General features: G+C 36.3%; 2 protein-coding genes across 3 annotated transcripts in view; one reads left to right on the top strand and one right to left on the bottom strand.

The window, feature by feature from the left end:
* Positions 1-19,953, bottom strand: part of IMMP2L (inner mitochondrial membrane peptidase subunit 2) — a 488,691-nt gene that overhangs the window by 226,633 nt on the left and 242,105 nt on the right. The gene's annotated exons all lie outside the window — the stretch shown is intronic.
* The window catches only part of LRRN3 (leucine rich repeat neuronal 3), a 36,296-nt gene continuing 32,104 nt past the window's right edge, over positions 15,762-19,953 (top strand). Inside the window, exon 1 of the mRNA XM_009689218.2 lies at positions 15,762-16,338. The gene's annotated coding sequence lies outside the window, so the exon portion shown is untranslated. The remainder of the gene's footprint in view (positions 16,339-19,953) is intronic.

The following is a 19,953-nucleotide window of genomic DNA, read 5'->3' as shown; positions in this document are numbered from 1 at the left end:
GTGGCATGGTAAGAATTCTGGAATGAACTCTAGCATCAGCTAGAAAATATACTGCATAATTTCATTGGCTTTCTCTGTCTTGTATTTTTGATTGACTTTTGCACATTTTTTGTAAATAATCCAGGCATTAGTATGTAACTTCTTTCTTAGAACACTTTATCACCACATATTACTTAAATGCAAATTAAATCGTTCTACAAAGTCAATTTTTAAGGTATCAGAAATACTAAAGTACTAAAGTACTAAAAAGTAAGCTCCATATCTTTTGCTGTAGGTCACATGTTATCACAACCTAATGATGCTTTTTGGATTGAAAATAATATAACATTGCAAGTTACATATGTGATACGCAGCGATTACGATATTATTAAATATTATAATTTTACATAAAAGATTGATTCTATCTGCTTAAAGATTTTGTATAATATCCCTGAGCATACAATCTCCATACTTGAATATGTAGCCCGGTAGTTCTACTTTAGTTTTCTCACTTGTAAGTGCATTCATTTGATAAGGTAATCATTAAACTCTCAGTAAATCCTTGACTCTGCATTTAGGGTGTGCTGCTTCTGCACAAGGCATAGTGCAACAAACAGGGCTAGGGAGAAACGTTAAACAAATGTTTTAGAAATAAAACAATGTGAATTGTAAAAATAACATTTTCCAAGTATTTCCTAAGTGCCCCAAGCCACATTTTATTTAATTGCTTGGATAAAAATTTTGTAATGAACTTTAACAGACATAGCTATGTTTCATATGGATTGCAAAAACAAAAAAAAAAAAATACAAAACAGTATCATCGACCCACTTGCAAAGGCAGTAAACTGTAGAGCCAGGCCTACGATAACATAATATCAAAATTCATATAAGGAAATTAACTGCAATAAGATACATAAATGACATGAGAGAATCAAAGCTGTTTTACATTACTTGAAGGTAGATATTTTTACTGTACAAAAACTACAGAAAGGTTTCTGCCAGACTGGAGAATAACGTTACCAAAAATCACCCCTTTTCAATATATCTTTTACATCTGAAGAATAGCCTTGTCACCACACTGAATGTAGCAGCTCATAGTTCTGACAGAGAAGTAAGGTTAGAAATGGAATGACAGCCAGAACATATCTGCTCAAAATAAATTATTTCTAAAGGAATTCTACATTTTGAAAGAAAACTTATAAAATAAAAGAGAAAAAAATTATTTCTTTAAGAGATAGACAGGGTAAAGGCTATATGAAATTACAAACAAAGGAAATGAACTAAGTATGGCTTTTAAATGCAAACGGAAGTTAGCGCTAAAGATCATAAACCTGGTATTTAAGCTATTTAGTTTTGTGCTAAGGTAGCATATTTGTGCTTCACTTGTCATATAATGCCTTTTGTTCTACAATACATTTTAAAACAAGTCAGAAAACACTCATCATTATTATTCAACCATTTAAGTAGCACTGCATATGGACTCAAATCCTAAACTTAAATCAAGTATTTAATCAGCCACTTGTTAAAACAGAAAGATTCAGAACCAAAATAAATAACCATCCATCATGCAAAACAATATCTTTTTTCTTTCTTTTACCCATTAGGCCAATGGCTCTTTTCATCATCTGATAAGTGAACAGCAAAATGAAAGAGTTTGAAAATTTGTCAGCTACAGGAAAGAAGTTCGTATCACATTGCAGGTCAATTCAAGAGCTCAGCGTAGAGAGCCAGGCCTGAAACTCAGCATTGTATGCTAGATCAGCATGGTCCTCCTTTCAAGCTAATTGGAATTAGGCTAATTAAGTATTTTCAAAAACCTCTTTTGGACTTAAGGTTGTAACTTTGCATAGTTTATGCACTGCAGTTTATGACAAATTAGCTATGTTTTCCAGCATAACCAGAATTTCAGCAGCTTCTCATTGACATGATAGACATGGAAACCAGAACTGCCCTTTTAGAACATGGGAAACTGGGTCATCCCACCTGCAGATACATTTGTGTTCACTAAAACCAAATTAATTAGAAATGCACAGACACATACAGACACAGAAAATAGGGCAGTGGAGAACGCAAAAACAGTGTGACAGCAAATTCCACCCAAACACATATACAGTAAATTAACTCTTTCTTCTTCTTTCTCGATTCAAGCTTATTTTGTACTAACCCTTCTCAAGCCAAGACGTGTGAAATTCTGAGCACACTCAAAACAATAGATCACAAAACTCTTCTTCAGGAAAACTAAAACTTTGCCCCTGTTTTCATTTAAATACGTTGCTCATTATTATTTATTGTAGCATATGGGTAACTTGCTTTCCGAGGATATGAAGGAAGAGTTTACAATATGGAAACCTGGAAAACAGTAAGCATGGCATATGAAGTAATTGCTAACCTACAAGCCACCACTTCATATTTTTCATGGCTTCATGAAAATAAGTACAATTTTCTCTTCATAAATCTTTAATTCTGAACCCCATTATGTAAAAGATTTTATTACAACATCTATCTCATTCCCTGCGAGTATGTTCTGGAATGATTTGTCAATAAAAGTGAGAATGATTCCATGCCTTCCTATTCCTTGAGATATTATCAATAAATTAGCCACCTAATAAGCCCCATGTTGCTGTTGCAAAACATCTCATTTCCACAAGCTCTTTGGAGAGAATCAGAGCATTGTTCCACCGAACTACTGAAATAATAAATTATGCTGTACTAAAGGTAAGATATGTGTTTACACAGTACATTGAATGCTCTCAAAAACAAAGGCCTACAGCCTTTCATTGTTTAAAAACAGTTTCTCTCGCTTTCTTTAAACCTTATAAAGCTTATGAAGATTTTAATATTCACAGGATTTGGACACAGGTGAAAAAATAGAGGTATGGTTCCTGGAACAAAAAGATTTGTTACGTATTATTAAGTTTTCTAATACTGGAGCTCTTCTGAAAGGATTGATTAATCATACTGCTTAAAGGTTGTGACACATGTATGCTCAAACTAATGCAAGCACAGTTAGTAATTTACAGTTACTAACCTGTGCAAGAGAGAGACGGGATACTTGGTTTTAAATTATGAACCTTTTTACTCCCTGCTTATCGCTCTGTGTCGAAGCCAGTCAAGTAACATATCTTAACTCTTCATCAGTTTATGTATTAAGAAAAAAAAAAGGCTTAATTTGTTGTTGGTTACATTTGCATCAAAAAGCACTTGTAATTTTGCTGACTCAGACAAAACATACAAATTATTTAGAACAGGGATAATAATTCACTTTATACCTCTCCTTAGCCAATATTATAAAAGTTAGTGTCACTTTAAAAAAATCAGCAGAGCACTTTTTTAAAACACAGAAATAAAAGTTGACAATAAACACACTGAAGACATCAGTCTAGTTTATAAATAAATATTTAAATGTTTTTTAGTATATTCTGAACATTGACTTTCAAACTTTATAGAGTCACATAGACTTTCAAACTTTATAGAGCCCAAATTTATTCAAAGTACTGAGCAGTCTGAAAATTTGCTTAGATAGACACTGTATATTTGGTGCCATCAATATCCTAGAATTCTTTGAATACAGTTGTGCTGAAAGTGGGCAAGAAAAAGGTCATACTGGCATATGCCAAGTAAATGTTTCTCTCACCAGCTCATTGAAGCCAGAACACTGACCTTTCAAATTGCTCTGCAAGCTTACAAAGCATTTACCCATGAATTATATTCCCTGCCACATCTCTTTCTGCCCTTCCCTTCCGCCAAAAAGAAGAAAAATTGACTGCATCCATGATTTCACCTTCCCCCACTTTAAATAGAGACATGGAGTTGTAGCTTGTGACTCAAGGAGCAATGCAGTGAGGGCAACAGATGTTGATAAGGCAGCAAAAGATACAAAAAAGATGTTTTCACTAAGCTTGAGGAGGAAGCACAGAACTGTAATCTTCATCCCTCTGGACAGAAGCTGGCAAGGACAACGACCTAAGCAGACAGTGGAGACCTAGGACCCCCCCATGCAGAAGACTTCAGAAGAGAAGGGTGAATTGCTTTTTTCTAATGAGCAAGGCGAGGGGAAACAACCAACCTTTCTTTGCAGAACCACAAAGAAGAAGGAAATACCGGACACAGGGACAATGAACTAGCAGAAAGTGAGTTTCAAAGCATAAGTTAATTTATGGGTAGCCTGGTTAGGAATATTCAACTAAAGGCCTGGAAGTGCTGTGTAGGTAGCAATGTAGATTTTGCCTTCTCTCTAAAAGTGGCTGCACTAACACCCAGGACTGGGACAGTCTCAAGAAGGGCTAATGGAATTACTAGAATCTCCTTTCCTGGTCAAAACTTAACGCTCCTGCCTGACATACAGAATGAGCCACCGTTTAGGTTACCCTCGAGGTTCATCTGTAAATGATAATACTGAGTCTCCTTTATGTTCTGTTCAATATTTTTGATTTGATATAACAATAGCCATGATGAAAATATGTGGCCTGAGAGTGCAGTTAGCAAAATGTGACATTGAGACAGCAGCCTGATTTCTCCCTGCTCAGCCCATGCATTTTAACTGGTTGGGTTTCCAATCTGAATGTTACTACTATTTCATTAAGGCCATAACCATATGTGTTCCAGTTCCTGTTTAGCATAACATTTGTATTAGGAATAACAAGAAAAATACTCTCTTCCATCATGAAGTTTGTTACCTTGATGGATATCTCTCTGTAGGAAAATCTGAAATGAGGTTATGTGTCTGCCTATTAAAGACACTTCAGTAGATGGCTGATCATGTAGGAGGCCTATCAGCTAAAGAGAAACTCAACATAAAGCCCAACAAAGAAATACTAAAGTACTTAAAAAGTGGATTTATTACAGCTATTTCTTACATCTACTCATAGAAAAAAGTTGTCAGCTGAATTCAGAGCGCTAAAATATCACACTAAAAAAGTTAGGCAATTTTGGTGCATTTGGATTTTGCACGTAAGACAGTCACTCCAAATAATGCTTTTTGTGACTTCCTTTTTGCTGAACTTAGAAAGCCTCACTATCTATCATAGTTACCAAAAAAACCCAAATGGAGATACTGAAAACACTGAACAAAAGAGTGAGGTTTCTATTTGGTGATCAATGTGGCAGTTGGGAAGAAAACTTCAGGTAAAATCTAAGGCCTTTGGATGACAATTTATTTTAGAAAATATTGTCAAGGAGATTACTGTTTCCAGAAATATAAAGAAAAGTGGAAAATCGAGGCTACAAAATGGGATATTCCCTTCCTTTTTTCTTCCGACATTTTTCCAGCGCCATTCAATTATTAGCAAAGTAGAGACGGGCAAATCACTATTTTACAATGGTAAATAAATGTGAATTACTAAACTTCTATTTTCTTTATTTATCCTTACTTAAGGAAAATACTGAGATAAGCTGTTTTAAAACTCAAAAACCTGTATTTTAATGAGATGCTCCCAAATTCCCATGCTCCCAAATACATAAGATTAACAGAGACAGTTTAATAAAATTTAGAATACAGAGTCTGGGAGTGGACTTGTACAGAAATCTGCTAAGTAGGGTTTATCTTTGCTAAGGAACAGAAAACTAGAAAGACCTTCCTCAAATATTATGTCTAGCCCCTTCTTCTGTAGACATCAAGTCAGCTAAATTCTTTTATAAATATACCGAATGCTACCTTTAAAGCTTTTCTCTTTGGTCGGTTTGATCTGGATTCCACTGGAAACTTGTCCCAGGATGTGATAATAAAATATGAAAAAATCATTTTCTAACTTCCAAACGTAAATTTAATCACAGTCACTTACATACTTACATACATTGCTCTTCTGCTAGCTTTACCTCTCATTGTGTACCAGCAGGACGTATTTATCAGTTGCAATCTTATCTTCTCTCAGACTCTGCTATATTACACAAGGCATGGCTTTATAAACCCCTCTGTAATGCGGGCTCCCAGCCATCTGAATAGTATTTAATTTCATATGTTGCGGTTTGAGTTCACCTTTTATTCAACACAAAACCACAACTGAATGTATTATTCTAGATGAGATGCCTAAGGCTACTACTTCCTTCTTGCTATTGGAATAACTTTCCTGGTGCATCCTAGGATCGTATCTGCCCTTTTCACAGTTGCAGCACACTGTCAATTCATAGATACTCCTTGATCAACCAGTAATACAGAGATTCTTTCTCCTCCTCAGCTATTTCTAATTAATAAGCCCATAACTTACAGCAGAATTGTATGTTATTGCCTCCTAATGACCTTTCATTCTAGACTATTTTGAGTGTAATCTCTTTCCTATGATTAAAGTTCATACAGTGTTTCTGAATGATATCTTTATGTCCCTCTGAGTTGCTCCCCCATGGGAAACTCCCTTCTCCTCCTCCTCCTTCTCCTCCTGCTCTTTGTCCTCTGCCTCCTCCTAACAGTGGTGCCATCACAAAATATACTTGGCACTGAACTACTATTTATATTGCATTATCTAATGTTTAATTTATTATTTTATTTGCTCCAGTCTTTAAATTGTTAAAAAATGTTGATTCTTCTTCCCTAGTAAGAAGGATTATGAATTCAATTATTAACTGTTAATTGCCTCTCAAGATCAAAGACATTTGTGGTCCTCAAAAGGTAAACTGACACTTGCATCAAAATATATGCTCGCTTTCTCTGAGGGTGCCTATCCCAGTTATTTCATAAAAAAATTGATTTCATCTCTTCTGTAATAATACAGATGGGAGTTAGAGGCTGAATGCACTGTTTGGAAACAGATGGGTTAGACCGTAAAAGAAATTGTCAGTATTATCAAACACTGAAGACCTTATTTCTTGCTGCAAGCATAAATTTAAGGATAATGAATAGCAATGCTTTTAGTGTACCTTGAGACTTGTTGTGAATCCTTGCAATAAGAGAGTACAAAGTAAACACAACCAGTATAGGATTGAAACAACAGAAATACTCCGGAATATTAAAAATTTATGTTTCTTTCAGAACTCTGTTCTGATATCTCAATGTAATTTAAAGATATTTATTTTATTTCACCCAAAAGTATTCAACTATGTCAGGCCAAGGACATTTCAGCTTTACCACAGCTGTCATTCTCTCTCTCATTAATCAGTTAGGGAGTTAAAGAGAAGAATCTATAAGGCACTGGCTGTTTATTAATTGTGCACACAGACACATACATAAATCTCTTCAAAGCACACTGGTGTTAAAAGTAATCTCTTGTTCATATGCCTACAACGGCATATGAACTTGCAGACGTCCTAACTGGAAGACTATTCTTCCTCGAGGAATTAGTGATGCACACACACAACAGTTGACTTGAGTAGGTGTTGTGCCATGCTGTACAGTACCGCACATATCACTTGGCCATCAGGCCTCTGCCATGCCATATGCTACTAAACGAATCACTTGGACTTCAGGACTGTGTGCTGTGTGGCACAATCCCCCTTGACATGGGATGAGCTTAGCCAGCTAAATGTAATGGAAGAGCCTGTAGCTGGCACCTACCTGGCATCAGTGATGGCATCACCAGCATGTCCTTGTCTTTATCTTAAAGTAAAGCAGCATGTTTTCATATAAACATCCGCTTGAAGAAAATCCTGTAAAAACTGTAAAGACCTCAATACCAGTGAACCTCACCACGGACAGGATCTGCACAATTTGCCATGAGCTGACTAGAAGTCTATCTAATGCTTTATTAACTCGGGGTTCCTAGCACCAAAAGAGATGAGAGATTTTATAACTTGCTATCTCCTTTTCTGGGAGGTTAATAAAATGGTTATCTTTCTTGAGAATGCTTGTGCCTTTCTTGATTGGATCCAAAAAGAACCTGCACCTCCTGGTGCAAAACAGAACAATGCAATATAGTTATGGGGTCATAGGGTTTGTAGGCTTTTAAAAATGGCAATTTCTGTCTTCAGTTTTCTATCCAGTTTGACAGAAAAACTAACTGATATTATTCAGATAGTAACCTTGGAAATGCTGAATAAGAACTTTTATTAGCCACGTACTTAATTTCCATATAGTTCCCTGGTAATCTGTTAGATTATTACATTTGTTACTAGCGGCTTCCAATTGTGAACAATCATGATCCCTAAAGGAATAGTTTGGAATCAGTTCCAAGCAATTTAAATAGTTATACTTTAAATACATATTCCCCTAAACCAGATTCATCTGGCCATAGTAAAGCAGCCTTTTGTTTCTGAGTATATCAGTTGAGCATACACAGTTTATAATAGAGGGACTTTGAATTCAATTTTGAATATGGGTGCTTGGTCCAGTTCTTGATCAAAACAAAATGTGACATTCATTTCAGGAAAATGGGAGCTCTGCTAACCCCAATATAATGTAAATACATTTATGTGTGTATTTGCAGTCATGTCTTAATCTTAAGCAAGGAATTTTGCCAAAAGAGTTTTCTAAGCCAATGTTTGGTCAACTGTTGAATCCACAGCCATCCTGATAGCTTTTTTTTAGCCATTATCATAAGATAGGCACTTCTTTCTACTCCTAACTAATACCACAGTCCATTTCACAGAATTAAATCAAAACTCATATTTGACGTTATCTAAATGGTAAACTGGATTTCCCAAATGTCCTTACAATAGAGGAACACAAAGTATAGGACAGAATGACATCTGATTTCCCTATTTACTTATTTATATGTTTATTCTGTTAATAGGAACAAAGCAATTAAAAACATATATATAAACCCTTCAAATATAAACAAATGTATACGCTTTCATAAGCATGTTATACAATACTGTTACACTCTATTCCTTAAAGACGTGGTGTTTTGAAACCTCGTCTTTTGTTTTCTTTGGTTCTTTCTCAGTGCTATAATGCAGTCCTCAGGGTTTGAGCACCAGACTTCAAATGAGAGATCTATTCAAAACATGCACAGACAAAATAAGTGGTTTCCTTAGTAATGGGAACTATGTGAAAGCCTCTGAAACCACTCCTCCTCCAATAAGTCATTATGTACACGATCCTTTCTACTCTCCTCAACTTACTATTGTAAATACAACTTTTGAAGTACATCACAAAGAATAGCTAACGTGCACTCTAGTTTTGACAGTCAAATTACAGAGGAGAGGGGAAACAATTACTCCATTCCTAATTAAATATATTGCTTTTCTAATTAGTAAGGATGTTGTACATTCCAGTGACCTTTCAATTCATTTTCTAGATATGTGAGTTGACAAAAATGAAACTGCATAAATAAACTACTAAGATCTTCTTTTCAGTATCCATTACACGCCCATCGGGTATTTGCTTTAAACTATCTTAGCTAACCATATTCTCAACACACACTGCACACATCCTTGCTGCTTCTTTTTACTGCCTAGATAACCTCATGACAATTATCCATGGCCACAGCTTGAGAGTGCTATTGATGAGATGGGAGAATTACTATGATACTTCTTTTAGTCTCACAGTAAAAGTAAAAAAAATCAAAATTATATTGCAGCTCTAATATTCAGCTAAGTGGCTCTATTTGTACAGGTTTCTAAATCAGCGCTATAACTCTTACAAATAGTTATGAAAAGCAAATAATCTAAAATTAATATTTTTGTTCATCCATTTATAAAATCAAAGCACAAAAAACTATAATAAAATAGTGCTTGTTTAGTTTCACAGAAAAGATAAGAAACTCACATCTGAAGTTCTGCCCTTCAGAAACACACTGAGGCTTGCCCTGTATACTGGAAAAATAAATGTGACATCACTAGAGACATTTCATAGCTAAAACCACAAAACTGACTGGGGTGGAAGGAGGTTCCCTCTCCGTAATCATGTGCCATATCCCACACCACATAGTGTTACTAGAAAAATGATAAATTTGTTTCAGCTAAAAAAATCAGTTAATTTTCCACAGAAAGGAAAACAGAGATGAGCAAAGCAATGGAGAAATTCTTCTCTATAAGGACAGTGAATGCAATATTTACCACTCCCTATAAGAATTATAACAGGACATGTCTGGATGAAAATTCTGATGGTCCTATATCTAGGCCCTGCCTGGAAAGCATTATGAGCATCATTTGCTTTATCAGCCTCAGACACAGATGAATTCAAAGAGCCAATGCTAAAACACATTTCCTGTGCATATACTGGGTGTCATGAGCAACAGATATCCACAGCTTGCATTTCTGTTACATGAACTGTGAGTTCTCCACAGCCCATAACCACTCAGTATACGATGGGCCCAATTCCTTACACATGAAAAGTATGTGAGCTGGTAATCAGATTTAGTTAGAAAGTAAATGTCAGTGAAAATTCCTTCATTTCCCTGGTGAAATAGAACAGTATCATTGACTCCTTTAATTTTTTTTTTATCATGACTATCTTCTGGAATAGGTATGCATATTTCTTCTAGGAAAAGGTATGCATAAATCTCTGACTCAATGAGGTTCAGACATCATCAGTGCAGTGCTCCCAGCTACTTTTTTCTCACATTTTATTGGGAATGTTTATTTGGCATCCTTCCCTGTTGACATCAACAAAAAACTCTTCAGTTTCTTCAGTACTGGTTAAGAATTAGGGAAGAAGAAAGTTTCAGGAAATTGCAGACCTTGCTCTAATGGAGCTGATATAATTTCAGGGGGACTTTCATGAGATTTTTTTTTTAATTTTAGATGGTCCTGTTATAAATATGGTATTTTCTGTGGGGACTCTGAAAGAATGAAACTGTCTCATTTGTGTGTTTCATTATCAATTGACTCATCTTTGCTAGAGAGAAGCAAAATTCTTTAGTGCCCAGTGGTTATAAACTATACATTCATCAATTTTATATTAGTAATGAATCCAAGCCATCTTTTGTCAGATCCTTATGAAATCAACACAGGAATCTCAGACTTAACAACCTAGAAGACCCCAATAAATTATAAAATTACATCCAATTATCACAGTTTACAAGAACTGACAAGAGATGACAACACAAGACAGACAAAAACATACTGAGATAAAACCAATTTTTAAAAGGAAAACATTCGTGTAAAAGAAATACATGAGTTTGAAAACCTATTTACAGATACGGTATGTTATCCATCTAATCCAGCTGCACATAAGAATTCTCTAGCTGCTTTTCACTACTTCATCTTCATTAAGATTCCCACGCGGCACAGACAGGTTGTGGTTGCTGTGTGTGACTCATTTCCAGCCTTCAGCGGATGCTGGAATGGGAGAGATTCTTGCCTATTAAAATAGACCCAAGGATGAAAATCAAAAGAACTCTGTTATCAGCCTGAGTTCTACAAGGGGTCCTCTAGGCGCTAGTATAAAATATGTTAAGATTTTTCAGACCTCAGACCGTTCCTGAGGAAGGCTCACTATAGCTTTGGCCTCGCCTGCGATCTTGTCCTTTCTGTTTCTTAGAACACGGTTGCTACATGAATAGGAGAATTTGCTGGAATTTGCAAAATCCCCTCGATCACCAAGATAAGCATCAGCTCATCACCACTGCTTTCATTCATCCACATTACACATGCTTGACTTTGCCTGTGCTATACAGCTGCTTTTACGATGCAGTTCCAGACTTTGCTGTTATATATACTTAGAACTAACATCTACGTAGCTTTTAATGAAGTGGCTGATGCTTTGTATGGATATGAACTTGTCCTTATGTGAAATTCTCCTCAGGTTAATGGCCTAAATTTGTTTCCATCTGCTTTATTTCTATCCCATCAACACTAACTCAGAGGTTTGATAAAAGAAAGCTGGTAGCAGGTTAAGTGATCTGAGCATAACATTTCCCATATGAATTACAGCCATATGTAGAAACCTGAACTTACCATTGCTGGCAACAAGTCTTTCATCTTCAAAAAAGACAATGAACTTCATTGGCTTTTGCTTGTCATTGACAAAATGGTTCAATTCTAGTGGGAGATACCTTAATGCAAGTTTTTACTTGTTTACATGGAAGCATAACTTTTAGGAAAATGTCAATAGCTAGGTGCTGCCATACTAGAAAACGTACATAGTGTCAGGTTGATGACATTGCATAAGCAGCACTGAAAATGCTGGTAGAATGGGGTTACAGGAAGTGGTGCCACATATGTCTCTCTTCCAAGTAAATCAGGCATCGTAACTCCTATAGTTAATAATAACTATAGTTATAATAACTAATATATAATAAATAATAACCATAATAATAGCTATTGTTAATAACCTTGAGGAAGTCACAGGAGAGATTTTCTTGCCTCAGAGCAATTCTGAAACCTGCTTCAGAAAAGAATACCTCCCCACACCTCACATGGAAGATACACTAATGGTATGCTTTGAAGAAATGGTGAGAATTAGTCTTAAACATCAGCTCCTTTCTTTTTTATTCTAAGGGCTATAAGAAGAAAGAGAGCAAAGAGCCGTCACTCAGCCCTCTTACTTGTAGTTATGGCACCTCAGAAACCATGAGGAGGGCATGTATTTCAATAATGAATAAAGCTATTCAAAAAGTGCCTGTTCTTTCATTCTTGGGCAAAAACTGTGTAGATGATTACTTAAAAATAGTTTTTTAATTGCTAATTCCTAATATGAAGTGCTTCACCTTATAACTTAAATCACATACTTTTGGCTTTTTATTTTAACTGCAGAGTATTTTATTTCAGTCTTTAACTATACTTGCTGGTTTCCACAATGGAGCTGTGTTCTCAGTGCTGAAAAATACTGGAGGTGGTCACCGTTAATTCGTGGAACCACAATAAGCATACAGCATATTAATGATAAAGCCCAGAGATACTCCATCCTTTTTATATCACAAAAACAGAAAAAAGTTTTGAAATCTCCTTCCAACTTTATCAAAATTGCATGCACAAAAACCCACTATATTTTAATAACTAAAGTTTTAATGCATCATTAATTATACATTAAAAACAAGTAATTATTTAGTTTATTTTCATGTGCACTCAGTAATCAGAAAAAACGCATGCAAAATAAATACCTGGAGTTAGCACACATTACTTTCACCATATCTCTCCCAGTCTAAGGGATTCTTTTCTATCCTGTAACCTAATAAGCTATACATATAATTCTGATGAAATAGATTACGTTGCTATTTTAAAAGCAGCAAACACTGTAGTAAAATCAGCAGAAAAATAGCTTAATGAATCTTAATCATGATAATTGTATTAGTTATAAAGGGTATTTTTCTTCTGCAGATAATTTGAAAAAAATTTATTCCTTAGCAAAAAAAAAAGAAAAAAAGAAAAATTCAATTATTCCACTTTTTTATAAAATAAAACTTTATGATGATATCATAATATTTTAGTTAACATGTAAATGTACTTCCATCAAGGAGATATTTTAATTGCATATATACGCTATCATAACAACTCATTCTCTTATGAGTATGCTTTAACTGATTTCATTAGTTAGCCCTCCAATTACATAGGCCATACCAATCAGCCTTCATGTAGGAAAAAACACATCTGAATTTCACATGTCAAATCATTGAATCTGTTTTTGCATGATTCTCATTTTAACCAGAAAGCCAGATTTTAAATGAAGGACAGCGACTATGTGAGATTAGGGGCAAAATGCAGGAGCACATTCATGTAGAACAACGGTAGTTCCACTTTTTCCCTCATCCACAGATCTTCTGCTTTTCCATTGAAGTAATAGCACTCCCTAGTTTGCTCTGACAGAACACTTTCCTTATTTTAATTTTTGCCCAGAGATTTTGAAAATCTCTTATTTTCTCTTTTCTACCCCACCTCATCCCTGTAGCACAGGTTTACATCTCTTGTCATGGTATAGATGTGACTAATCACACGGCTGGGATCACAAATGATTTCTGTTTTTCCTGTTGAGGCAAGCTTGGCAAGAAGTCTTATTTTTCTGGCTTTCGGTTGCACTTTCCTTACATCATCCGGAGCACTGTCCCATTAGAAAGTGAGCATGTTGTGTAGCATTTGGTAGAGAACATCAGGAGGCAGGGAGGGCTTCAAGCATTAGGTATACAATGTTTTCTATTTGCAGCTCATAGCGGTGAATAGTACTATCAAAGGCTGTAAGAATTATCTCATAGGGGCAAAGGAGAGACAAGATTTCACTGATGAACCCTGAGCTTGCAGAAAGTAGGTGACGTGAAATCTTTCTGGCCTGAGGCATTCTCCACAGCAGCACCTATTCCCAGCCCCCAGGTAAGGGCAAGAAGAACTGAGAGGTAGCCAAAGATGGGTCGACACCAAGTGTTTTTGTTATATTGCCTGTTACTCCTTTAACTCCCAGTAGAAAAAATTATAATGTCTGTAATAAGAGAACTGGAGCAAATGGAAGGGCCAAACAGCATTCCTCCCACACTTGAATATTTCATGAATTTGCAGCCTGCCACTTAAGAGCCCTTATTTCATATATGAGATTGCCCTACTCAGCTATCCATGTGGTATAAAAACTGAACTACCGACATCTTTAAAGAATTTTAATCATTGGTCCCGATATTACCTCAAGTGCAGCATCCAAAAATTTGAGGGAGAAGGAAAACAAAGTGCTTCATTACTGCCCAACTATTGTAAGTACCAGTAAGTCAATCAGGATTGGTTTTGCAAAATTTACCCTAACCAAATATAACAAAGTGATAGTTATTGAATAAGACGGCATCACTTTAATTCACTTTTCATAATAAGTGATTGTATAAAGTATAAAATCATTTTCTTAGAGAATAAAAACAAAAATGCATTGCACAATCTCAAAGTGAATCAAAATAATATAGAGAGTTCATAAAATAATAACCATTTTATAATAGAATTTTGGTGCCATTGCCATTGCAAATGTGCTTTAATTTACATTGTTTGCTAATCTTCAGAAATGTTTTTGTACTATCACTAGACACAACTTTCTTCAAACAAAGCCTATGCGAAATGAGAGCCACATTTCACTTTAGTCCACTAGAGGGTGGCCTGTCTCAATCAGGGTTGTAGTACTAAATACATGCAGGATAGCCAATATTTCGTTATTTTTGACCTGTTGACAACCAACCGTTTGTATCTCACTATTGTTCATCCCCCTTTACAAACTAATTCCATTCACCTAAAACAATATGTAAAATAAAAGACTTTTCCTAATAACATTTCACTTACAATGTTGTATCTCTAGGAGAAGTAATAATATTTTTCAGTGTACGTTTCTGTGAAATTGAAAACATTTCTGTGAATCATTTCATATTTTTGAAATCTCCACGGGAGCAAACTGTAGTTTGCATGCCCTTTGTCCAAAGATACAGAACAAATAGAAAAAAAATTCTTTATCAATGAGTACATCACAAGAAAAGGGAGAGGGGAGAAGGGAAGGAAGGAAGAAAGAAAGAAGGGAAGAAAATCTGTGCAGTCCATTGTTTACTTAATTAGATGGCCATAAAGCAGAGAGTCAGGCAGACAGAGATGGAAAGAAACAGGTTTTATTTAACCACTCCCTTCCTCAGTTTATTCATTCTGAATTTTCATTTTTCAGAAAGGTGCATTATTGCCCTTACTTTCTGTTGATACGTGTATGTAACAAACGCTAAAATTGTATAACATTTGGAGAAATGTATTTTTCTTAAAATAAAAAAAAGCAACAAAATGACATGGTGGGGGGGAGGTTTTCCTGAATGGATCCAACGCACGGTATCCTTTGAACTACAGCAGCCTTTGCAGAAGTTTACTGATCTCTAATCAGTTGTTCTGAACACAGACAGCTTCCTTACATGTCTCATACATCCTTCCTTCTATACGGGAAAAACCGAGTTTAAATCTCCGGAGCTGTGCTAAAAAAAACACGAAGTATGCCCTGTAACTCCCACAAATCGGAAGAGAAATCTGGAAGCGTGGAGAGGCTTGTTTCGCGTCTCCGAAGCCGAAGCAGCAGTGTCACGTAACAGACAGCTTCCCACGGCCAACCAGGCTGGCGCAGCCGCGCGTACTACGCTGCAGCGGGGCACGCCGAAGCCATTGGCTCCTCTCTGGGGAGTGGAAGGGGCTCAGTTATTAATGACCGCTGAGCAGGCAGCACCATGTCAGTGTGACAACCGGGCGGCTGAACGATGCACCGCTAACCACCATGGAAACAAGGAGAAATAAGAAGAGCTAGCGAGCAGCTCGCTCGCCCGCTCCCCGCTGGATTGCGAGCCTCAGGCAGCAACAGCGCTCTGGCAAACGTAAGGGATCTCAGCTGGCAGCGCGGCGTCTCTCTCGTGTTGTAGGATATCAGCAGATACGTCTTTGTATCATATATCATTATACACACACACACACACACACACACACACACACGCAAAATCACACACGTGCATACATGTATGCACGTCTCTTCAGACTCTGGCAGAAATAGAAGTATGTGGTTACCTGAACTAAGGAATCAAAATTACAGAGATGCGAGAACTCCTCCAGCTTTGAAACTACTCTAATTATAGGGTAAGTTCCTCTTTATTTAAAATGTTATCCTGATTATTATCATACCTGGTAAACTCTCCCCCCGACCTCTTTTTGTAAAGTTGTTTTATTGGCTTATTTCCTCATTTTACTTTCTAAACAGAAATGCAAATGCAATTTGCTTTTTTGTGTCAGAGATGATCTAAATATGCTTGCAAGACTATCAGATTTGTGCATTTGTCAGCCTGGAAGAACATCAAAGGGTAAAATGTTACAAAGGGAGAACGTTTCCCCGATGTTTCAGATGCAAAATCAAATTACACAGTTGCTCTGTATTTTGGAACCAATAAAACACGATACAGGACAGCCTCCTTCCTTCTCTCCACTGCTAGGAATACGGGAAATGCTGTTTATGTCAGGACCTAAAAGCCACCGAGCAGTGAGGCTGAATGAGCATATCACAAACAGTTATTGAATTTCTGCCAGGCTACATCTGAAGCACTGTGGTAAATGACTTCCCTTAAAAACATCCCCTTTCCAGTCAGAAGGGACAGCGTGAATGTCTGATTACTAATGCAGCTGGAACGGCCGCGCTAGGTAAAAAGCATCGCATTAAGCAGAAGAGTTCTAATCTTCTTTGGTAATTAACACGATCGCAGCAGGGTGCCCCTAACATGTATTTTCATATAAGCAGATTGATTGTGCAAATTCATCACTGTACCACCTTTGCCTGTTTTGGTGCAGGAAAGCTCAAAACTATTTGTCTTTGCTTTCAATGTCTTTGTTTTCACATGTCTAGTTTGAGTTTTTGCCCAGCACTGGTGGTCAGAAAGAGAAGAAGCCAATATAAGGAGACTGAGGGGGCAGTAAACGCAGGGGGCTAGGAAAGAGACAACTATTTTCTATTTAACGAATTTAATCAACATAAAATTCCATGCCAGCGCTACTGTTGCCTAGTGTGTTTGTGTTTATACATGTGCTTGTCATTCCTTTCATCCAGTATAAGGGTACCTTAGCAGCACTTAAGATGAAAACCCATTCAGTAAAGTCCATCAGTGTGGATCATGCACCAGCGAAAGCCAGAGGGAGATTTTACTTTACACCATGCAAAACGCAGGTTAGCTATCTAATGCATGCTTCAAAGCGAAAAGAAATACAACCTCAATCTTCCTGCATGTTTCGGTTTGTTTTCCAGAATGTTATGTGTATTAAAAACTGATCAGTATTCAAATTATTTATCCGGTATCTCTCCTGCACCCCCCCCGACTCCTGCACACCTTAGCGAACATCAGAGAGAATCTGCTTCTCTGCAGCAATACAATCATTTGCTCGCAATTTTAGAGTTACTGTTTTCTGAGAAACAAACATTGTGAAACAAGCCTCAACAGATAGCCAATGGCTGTAAGCCTGCCACCTTTCCATAAATGTCAGGAAACGGGTACCTTAACGATATGTATGGTAAGAAGTCAATTAATTCAGGTGACCTTTGCAAATGGTGACAATAAAGCAGCTCTGACAATACACCACAGCATTCGATTTTCCCTCTGGAAAATGAATGAGCTTAAGAAGAGGTTTCCTTTTCAGAGTATAAAATGAAAGGTATTGAAGCATTAGCTCCTGCTATTGGCAAGCTTGCTTTCTCTGGTTCAGATGTATGAAATCTCTTTAAAGCACGCTGGCTTTTTTTATTATGTAAACCGTAATTTCTGGTTCGAGTAATTAAATATTCTTCTTCCACCCACATCTCATGTGTATTTTAGTTGTTTAAACATGAATTTCAAGCTACGGTTTGGATTTTTGCAGAATGTGGTATACAATAAGGAAGAAAACCTGATTGTGAGCTCTTCATGCTGCATGCAAAGGACTACTCAGATGAAACTTTTTCTATTATATATCATGGTACACACTCAGCTTTTCTGAATCACTATCTTAACTCATTTTATTACATAAACACTAAGTAAATATGCATAACTTCAGACCATTTTACACCATTTTTGCCACATGTACTGTAATATACTACTTTAAAATACTGCACAGATATTCCAAAGAGTTTCAGAAAAATGTGGTCATTCCAATCATACATGTACAGAGAAAATATGATGTATATTTAGTGTCTGAGTACACAGCTCAGACATTCTTACCCACCATACTAACCAAAATGCATGGTGACTCTATTTTGGTTAATACTCCCTAAAAGCTCCTGCAATAATGTTGTAGTGTCAGACAATGACTGGCTGATGTTGTTATGGCAACCCTCAAAGTACCGTCTTTCAGAGTGGTAGATTTGAGAATGACATCACAGCGTGCCTGTTTGGAGTACCCAGAAGTATGTCTCTTTTGCACCAGAATTAGACCAGATTAACTGGAAGATGTTTCTACCTGTAATGCACTTCATACATATCATGTGGAACCTTTCTTAACAGATCTAGAATAAGTAGTTTATGAAAATACTGATGTCCTGCAAATCACTTGTGATTATCGAGAGACACAGAGGACAAAATTACGTAGTTCCAAGAGTGAGAACAAGTCATTTAACAGTTTCACAGTCACTTTCTATGACTCTTACCCTGAAAGTTATATTAGTAGTGAATCTGGCAATAATCCAACACTTCCCTGCTTGGTGAGAACTACCATAACTTTAAATTGTTGGTGTTTAATAGCTGAAGTTTTATAGTGCCTAATGCAATAAAAGAAAATAAGCAGTGGAAAACAAAGAGCTTCCTTAGGACAAGCTCTGTCTTAATTCTGAAAGGAAAAGCACCTAAGAGAAACAATTTAACACTGAAACTCTACAAATCCTACTTATTACTAATTAGCAAAATCTGATAATAAAAAGCTAATCTGACACGTAATGCTCAAACAACTATTTTCTCAGCGAGAAGATTTCTCCAAAATATGGACAGCTTCTAAAGCATAAATTTCTTCTTTTTTAACTGATTAAATCTTTAAGCCACCATATTACTTTAAAAAGAATAGTAATTTTCATTCTAACAATACAATGAGAATAGTAATCCCTTACTTTACTGAAAGGAAAATGCCACTAGAATTTGAGAGGAAACACTAGTGACAGATGCCATTAGAAAGGTCATTAAACATATTAGTATTAATAGAAAATCAATAGTGTTCATTACAACTGTAATATAATGTAACTGTAAAAATGAATTACCATGCCCTGTATATAGCTCACCAGTCCACAAATTGTTAAATGCTTCTATTGTAAAACATTTTCTGTTCATTTCCATAATATTCTTGACACCAAAAACTTTTTAAACAAACAGTAGGAATGTCAATGTTATACAGAAAATCTGTAAGATCTGCAAGTGGTGCATCATCAGTGTCACCACCTTTAATTCATTTCCTCAGCCGACCTGAACTGATGCACGTTCATTAAAGCACATGGAGCTATACTGATCTGCATCAGATGAAGATCCAGTATGGAGGTCAATAAGATTATCCCACTTTGGGTTCTCTGTGGATCAGCTGAGTGTGTCACCTGGTGAGAAAGAGCATTTTCATGTGGGTGAAACCCAAACTACTTTCACAGTTTTCCTTGATCCAATTACCCTCTCCTGACATGATTTCATGTTCTTTACACATGGAAGATGGTACTATATAATAAATCAACCATAATTAAGTGGACAGTGAAGGAATATAAAG

This window comes from Struthio camelus, chromosome 1 (assembly GCF_040807025.1).
Source record: "Struthio camelus isolate bStrCam1 chromosome 1, bStrCam1.hap1, whole genome shotgun sequence".
NCBI classification, from domain to species: domain Eukaryota; kingdom Metazoa; phylum Chordata; class Aves; order Struthioniformes; family Struthionidae; genus Struthio; species Struthio camelus.
Note: the sequence above shows the minus strand (reverse complement) of the source record. Positions and strands in the feature narration are given on the sequence as shown.